This window comes from Leuciscus leuciscus (assembly GCF_965113295.1).
Source record: "Leuciscus leuciscus genome assembly, chromosome: 6".
NCBI classification, from domain to species: domain Eukaryota; kingdom Metazoa; phylum Chordata; class Actinopteri; order Cypriniformes; family Leuciscidae; genus Leuciscus; species Leuciscus leuciscus.
Window position 1 is genome coordinate 12144396 of NC_138730.1, and position 8150 is coordinate 12152545.

Sequence of the window (8150 nt, forward strand, 5' to 3'; positions counted from 1 at the left end):
ATAACTGAATATACAAAACAAATACCAAAACAACAAATTAAAGCTCACACGCAGCCTATATCAATAGGGCTGAAGACAGAGCAGGCTCGAGTTCACGACTCCGGCACATGCAGCAGTAAGTGAATCAACAGACCTACTCCAGCCATCTGCTTTATCGTGAATACGAAACGAAAGTAAAGAATAAACAGCAAAACAGCAGAATGAACAAACAACAAAACAGCAACGCCATCTTAATAGCAATTTGCAAGTTAATAGCTTGTGAGTCTGAGAACTTTCTGCAGCCCTTGGGCTAGTTCAGCGGATTGACAGTGTAGCAAGTTCACCCAGCAAATCATTTTTAAAACCACTCCTGTAAAAATCAAGCTGAAAGCAGACACATTCCCATATGCCATTACGACAGCAGAGAGTGTTGGTTCCTTTCCTTTCTAAGGTAAAAGATGAACTAGAAAAATTGGTGAAGTGTGGCGTGACTGAAAAAATAACAGACCTGACTGAATGGTACACACCGATGGTGCCTGTGCCCAGGAAGAATGGCCAGGTGAGAATATGTGTAGGCCTAAATAGTTTAAACCAAGCTGTTGAACGTGAAAGGTGCATTCTACCAACTCTTGATGATATACTTCCTCTGCTGTCAGGTGCAACAATGTTTTCACTAATTGATGGAGAGAGTGGGTTTTGGCAAATTCCACTGGAGAGATTGTTAAATTCATGACATTAATAACACCGTTTGGAAGGTATTTCTTTCATAGACTTCCTTTCGCAATCTCCAGTGCCCCAGAGATATTCCAAAGAGAGATGAATAACCTCTTAAGAGACCATGGAGGTACAGCAGGATACATGGATGACATAAACATCTACGGAGGGTCTTAAAAACACTTTCTGATGTGGGATTGAAACTCGATGACAAATGTCTGTTGAGACAAACACAGATACAGTTTCTGGGTCACATAATTGATGCTCGTGGAGTCAGACCAGATGAGAAAAAGGTTGAGACCATAATGAATATTCAACCACCACAGAACGTGACAGAAGTAAAGATGATTTTGGGAATGGTTCATTATCTAGGTCGATATTTACATGGGTTGCCTGAGATAACCCATCCATAATGATCTCCAGAGAGCCGACACAGTCTGGACTTGGAGTCCTGAGTTTCAGGATTTTGCAAAAGCTTGCGTGTTTCACCACAAGCCCGTAATTTCCACAGTCAAATGATGAGGCCAAAAGAGCAGTGAGCACATTCTCAGGCAATAAGATACTTTTCTAGCTTACAGAGTTACACCCATCCAAGCGACAGGATACAGCCCTGTACAGTTGATGCTAGGGCGTCAGTTGAGAACACCGGTTCCTGTCCTGGAAAAGAAAGTGATGCCTGGGTGGCCTGATTTCTCAAAGGTGAGAGTAAAAGACAATATGGCAAAATCGAACTACAGGCTATATAATGACACACGTCATGGTTGTCGACTGTTGCTTGAACTCAAACCTGGTGATCCCATTACAGTCAAAACGGACAATGAGGAAGGATTGAACAAGACTGCTACAGTTGTTTGTAAACACACAACACTGAGATCTTACATAATTCACACAGAGAATGGAGACTAGAGAAGAAACCGAAAGCTTATATGCTTCTTCAACCCATCTTCATACCAACGTGAGTTCAGTGAAGAGAAAGGTGCGGATAAAGAACAGACACAAGCTGAACAACATCTAAGTAATCAAGATCAAAACAAAGAGCAAGACGTTCCAGAACAATCTAAAAAAGTTTTTTACGTCCAAAGGAGAATAATCCTCAGCATCTATGTGGTTGACCGTTAGTCTGCCTTGAATCCCTAGATAGTCATTCATGATTCTAAAGATTTAATTTCTAAACAATTGTTTGAATAAGATGTTAGACATTAAATTGACATGAGTGAAGAAAAGAAGACACTGAAAGCTGTTTATTTATTATGTGTTCTGGTATTGTTGTGGAATGCTCACATGTTAATACAGCATAATATTTGAAAAAAGGGAAGATTTAATGATAGCTTGAGAATCTGTTGTTATATATGATAATTCATAACTATAAGGAATATACGGTAGACAGAGTGAGTAGATAGACGCCGAGTGCATTTATGCTGCTACATGTTGCACAGTTGTAAATAAAAGAACAGAAATGGAGCAACGCTTTTATTGCCTCATCTATACATGACATTCTAACTTTACAGTTATGGCTGCGATTTAATAGTCTGTTGCGCTTCATGTTTCAGAGGGAAGAGCAACACGGTGTAACACGGGTTCAGCTGTTTTCAGCGTCTCAGAGCACCTCGGTTCACATAGAAAATGCTGCCTTTCACCAACTCCATCTCTGTATGTGCAGTGAGTTAAACATGCATTTAGGGAAGGCAATATGACCTATAGGTTTCCTTTATTTACACGTGCGCATTTCGCACAATTTCCGACATTTCTGTGGAGAGAAGTTTGCAGCTTTCACCCGTATTCGCCAAAGCATAAACTCGAACATCTGAACGTTTGATAGTGAAGAATATTAGACAAAAATAAGCATTCCAAATAAACAACTACATAGTCCATTGTGAATACATCAATAACGGTCTAAAGAAACGTACTCGGTTACCTAACGTAACCTCTGTTCTCTCTAGAGAGGGAACGAGTATTGCGTAAGTTTAGCTTACGCTACGGGTAAAGTCATCTTTTCTCGAGATATGAAGCAAAAAATTATCCTTAATTTTTATATCTTGTCAACGCAGTGCGGCAGCAAGCAGACCTAGAGCAGGCAATCTAGCGTGCTCATAGGCTGCTCTGCGGCAACTGCAGCAGCCTATCACTGAGCCCTTGGCGTGACGTCACGCCCAATGAGCGCGAGCAGCGCGCCTACGCGTCACGGCCCGAGGCGGGGCGTGGCAGAGGGTATAAATATGGGCTGAGAGGCTGCTTTCACTGGTTTTTGTCGCAGAAGCGAGTGAGCTCGTGGCGCGAGCACGGCGGGTTACGCAATACTCGTTCCCTCTCTAGAGAGAACAGAGGTTACGTTAGGTAACCGAGTACGTTCCCTTACGAGAGGTTCTCTCGTATTGCGTAAGTTTAGCTTACGCTACGGGAACTCCCTTGTCAACGCCGTGCGCGCCCGGCATCCACTGAATGAGTCCCAGGGAAGCCCGGGGAACACGAGAGTGTGAGCCAGGCGGCCAATGATATGGCTAGCGCAAGTACATAAGCACATAGTAGGGGGAACAGAACGGCGCGGCCGGTCTGACTAACCAACCCTTATATTGTACAGCTCAACCAGGAGGGCTAAATCAAACAGCAGTAGCCCGCGCACAGAAGTGGGCCGGCCTACGCGAGATTTAGACTGATAAAAGTTTAGCCTGCAGGGCGGGAACTTCTAGATTGTAAAATCTAACAAATGTAGACGGGGAGGCCCAGCCCGCCGCCGTACAAATGTCATGAATAGAAATTCCGCTAGTCCAAGCCCATGACGAGGCCATGCCTCTAGTAGAGTGGGCTCTGATGCCCAAAGGGCATTGCAGGTCTTTAGACGCATAAGCAGCTGCAATAGCGTCCACTATCCATCTGGACAGAGTGTGTTTCGAGGCGGCGAGACCCTTGGTGCGCCCACCAAACGAAACGAAAAGCTGCTCCGAGCGCCTCATGGCGGCGGAGCGCGTAATGTAATTTCTCAGCGCTCTGACAGGGCAAAGGAGATTACTGTCAACTTCGCTGCCGGTAGCCGGCAAAGCTGAGAGAGAAATGACCTGTGCTCTGAAGGGTGTGCCCAACACTTTGGGGACATAACCGTGTCTCGGTTTGAGAATGACTTTAGAGTCATTAGGTCCGAACTCGAGACATGCCGCGTTAACTGATAACGCATGCAGGTCACCCACACGTTTGACTGAAGATAGGGCTATCAGAAAAACGGTTTTGAGCGTGAGGTATTTCATATCCACAGTTTCCATGGGTTCAAAGGGATGCGCTTTCATGGCCTCTAAGACCAGGGAAAGATCCCAAATAGGAACCGAGGGGGGTCGCGGGGGGTTCATCCTCCTAGCTCCTCTAAGGAAGCGGATAATGAACTCATTCCTCCCTAATGCGCGGCCCAGCGCCGAGTCGGAAAAAGCTGATATGGCCGCAACATATACTTTGAGCGTGGAGGGGGACCTGCCCATGTCCAACAGCTCTTGGAGGAAACAAAGCACACGCGACACCTCACATGTTTGTGGATCCAGCCCTTGGGCGGTGCACCATTTATTAAACACAGACCATTTAGATGTGTAGAGCCGTCTCGTAGAGGGAGCTCTAGACTGTGTGATCGTGTTCACAACCCCTATTGGCAAGTCAACGGGTATCCGTTGACTATCCATACATGCAGAGACAGCGCTCTGGATGAGGATGCCAGATCGAGCCGCGGGCTTGAGAGAGAAGGTCTCTTCTCACCGGTATCGGCCAGGGGGGTGTGTCCGCCAGCCGTATTAGATCTGGGAACCACGTTTGATTCTCCCAATACGGGGCTATGAGGAGCACCGTGTGGCGCGCTTCCCTGATTCTCCCTATGACTTGTGGCAGCAGAGAGACAGGGGGAAAAGCATAAAGCGGGCCGCTGGGCCAGGTTTGGGCCAGCGCGTCCTCGCTCTTGGAAAAGAACCGTGGGCAGTGCGCGTTGTCTTTTGACGCGAAGAGGTCGACTTCCGCTCTGCCGAAACGGCGCCACAGTGACTGGACTGTTTGGGGATGCAAAGACCACTCCCCCAGGGGAACATTGTCCCTGGACAGTCTGTCTGGACCCTCGTTCAGGAGACCCGGCACATGCGCGGCTCTCAGCGAGCGCAGTGAGTGCTGAGCCCACACAAGGAGGCGTTCCGCCAGGGCGCAGAGTGTTTTGGATCTGACACCGCCCTGACGGTTCACATAGGCTACCACTGACATGTTGTCCGTGCGGACTAGTACATGGTGGCCCTGTAGGTATGGGAGGAAGTGCTTGAGCGCTTTCTCGACCGCCAGCATCTCTAGACAGTTTATATGAAGGTGACTCTCCTGGTCTGACCAAGGGCCATAGACCGGTCTGCCCTCTAATAGCGCTCCCCAACCTAGGTTGGACGCATCTGTCGAGACAACTTTCCGGTGCGAGACAACTCCCATCGTCACTCCCGTGCGATACCATTCGGCTGCTAGCCAGGGCTGCAGGGCTGAAACACAGCCATGATCCACTCTGACTCGTAAGCGGCCGGCCGTCCAGGCTCGGTGAGGCACTCGCGCTTTCAGCCAGGGTTGAAGCGGGCGCATGCGCAGTAAGCCCAGCTGGAGCACTGCTGCAGCTGAGGCCATATGCCCCAGGACTCGCTGGAATGTCCTCAGCGGAACCTGACTGCCCGTCTGGAAAGACGCGGCGAGATGTCGAATGCGGCGCGCGCGCTGCTCTGACAATCTGGCCGTCATAGCCACCGAGTCCAGTTCTATTCCGAGAAAGGAAGTCGACTGGCGGGGCAGTAATGAGCTCTTGGTCCAGTTGACCGAGAGACCCAAGCATTCCAGATGGCTGAGAAGCGCTGTTCTGTGAGACAAAAGCTCTGCCTCTGACTGCGCGAGGACTAGCCAGTCGTCCAGATAATTCAGTATCCGCATTCCTTGTCTCCTCAGGGGAGAGAGAGCCGCGTCCATGCACTTCGTAAATGTATGGGGTGCTAAAGATAGACCGAACGGCAGGACGGTGTACTGATATACCCGACCGTCGAAGGCGAATCTCAAGAATGGCCTGTGACGGGGTATTATCTGAATCTGAAAATATGTGTCCTTTAGATCGAGAGAGATGAACCAGTCTCCCGGGCGAATTTGCGCGAGGATTTGTCTGGTTGTGATCATTTTGAACGGCCGTCTCATGAGAGCTTTGTTCAAATGTCTCAGATCTAAAATAGGTCTCAGCGCTCTGTCCTTCTTGGGTACGAGGAAGTAACGGCTGTAAAGCCCGACTCGCTCAGAGAAGGATAAACCTGTTCTATAGCCCCTTTGCGCAGCAGCTTCGCTATTTCTGCTTGAAGCAGGTGCGCTGCTTCTAAAGTCACTTTTGTCTCCGTCTGCGCTAGAAAGCGCGGGGGCGACGAGCGAATTGAAGCGAATAGCCGTGTTATATAGTATTCAGCACCCATTCTGACGCGCCCTGAATAGCTTCCCATGCTTTTGCACGCATAGCTAGGGGTCGAATGGTCTCTGGGTTCAGATCGCCGCGCTGAGCGGGATGGGGAACCTGTATCAGAGAGGATGGGGCGGCGACGCGCCGCCAGTGCTCGAACACGGGGGCTGGAAAACAGTGCTGACTGGCTGTACAGCATATGATGGCTCGATCGCTACGGATGGAGCGAGTTTTGCTGCTAAACACCCCTGGCGCGAGAGCGGCGTGGGGGTTGTCATGTCTGAAAGTGGGTGCGCGTGCTCGTGAGCGGGCGCAGAGTTTACACTTATAACACGGCCAGTGTTTGGGAGCTTTGTAACCCGAGGTAACTGAGTGGCAGAGCAAGCAGCGGGTAGTTGTGAGCACAGGGTTGTGGGCACATTTACTACACTTGGTACTCGAGCGTGTGTCCGCTTTATGAGAGTGCGCTCTGAGCGTGTTACTATGGGGATAGTGTTTGTGTGTAGTGGTGAGCACATTTTCTACACTTATGACACCTTCGGCCAGAGCCGGAATGTTTGTGAGCTTTGGAGGATCTGCAACCCGGGGTAACTGTGTAACAGAGCGGGCAGTGGGTAGGTGTGGGCACAGAATTGTGGGCACATTCTCTACGCTTAGCACTCGAGCGGCGCATGCCCGCTATGAGAGTGCGCTCTGTGAGCGTTACCGGGGAGACCGTGTTTGTGTGTAGCAGTGAGCACGTGGGAGTGGGCACATATTCTACACTTATAACACCATTGGCGTTATAGGAAACTGATAGAGCGAATGCTTTGATGGCTCATATGTTTAGATGCTCATAAATACTCAAGCACCATCCTGTGAGCGGGAGGGTGCGAGATGCGGGTTCACTTTCTGTATGTAAGAAAGCTGCCGCGAGCTCGGAGAAGCCAGCAGAAAAAATATATTTATCTGCCGCCAGAGTCGGATTCGAACTCGGGTCTCCCGCGCGGAAGCCTAGTGTTCTGCCACTGAGCCACAGGGGCACACATAAGCTCTCAGTTAGCGCGAGCATATCACAGAGCGTTGTGTTTCGTTTCGGCGTTTGTTTGCAGGCGCGCGTGTATTAAACAGGCTCGTTTACTGCAGTATTAGTATTTCCAGCCGCCTGAACTTTAGAGGGGACTGAGAAATATGTCAGGAACGGAGTTTAGTCCGACCTGGGTGGGACTTCCTCTTTTCGCCGGTGCTCGTGACGTCCGCTCTGATATCCTTTGAGAACGGCGCGGTTGCGCGGCTCGGACAAAGGGAGAGAGAGCGGGAAGATGTCATCATGTGCTGTGACATCGTTAGTTTGCAGACGTGCGTGTATGAAAACAGGCTCGTTTACTGCAACATAGATATTTCTAGTCGCCTGTAGCTTAGGAGGGGACTGAGAAATGGAGGTGGCCGGTAGGTGACGCGCACGACCGAGACGCGGGGTAGCTTTCTTATAACGTAAAGGAAGCCAGCCCGTGACCGCCTACTTCTGACATCCCTTGTGAGCGGCGCGTTTGCGCGGCTCGAACAGAGGGGAAGAGCGCAGGAAGGGCGAGCGTCGTCATGTTTTGCGTAGCGTTAGTTTGCAGGCGTGCGTGCATAAAAACAGGCTCGTTACTGCAATATATGTATTTCCAGTCGCCTGAGCTTAGGAGGGGACTGAGAAATATGTCAGGAATGGAGGTTAGTCCGCTAACACTCTACTCTCCTTTAGCCAGTGACGGGGGGGTAGCTTTCTTGTAACGTAAAGGAAGCTATAGCCCGAGACCGTCCGTTTCTGACATCCCTTGTGAGCGGCGCCGTTTGCGCGGCTTGACAGAGGGGTCTGACGTCATCTGCTTCGTCCCCTGAGGCGACGGCAGTGCGGGCAATGGCCGGCCGCTGCGCGTCGGTGAAGGGCGGGGGAGAAGGAGAGAGCGAGGCTCGCGGGAGGGGCTCCGGCGAGCGCTCAGCTGTCATACCCGGCTCGCTGTACGCAGCCGCCCGGGTAGAAGGCCAGGCAGAGAGCGCAATCACAAGG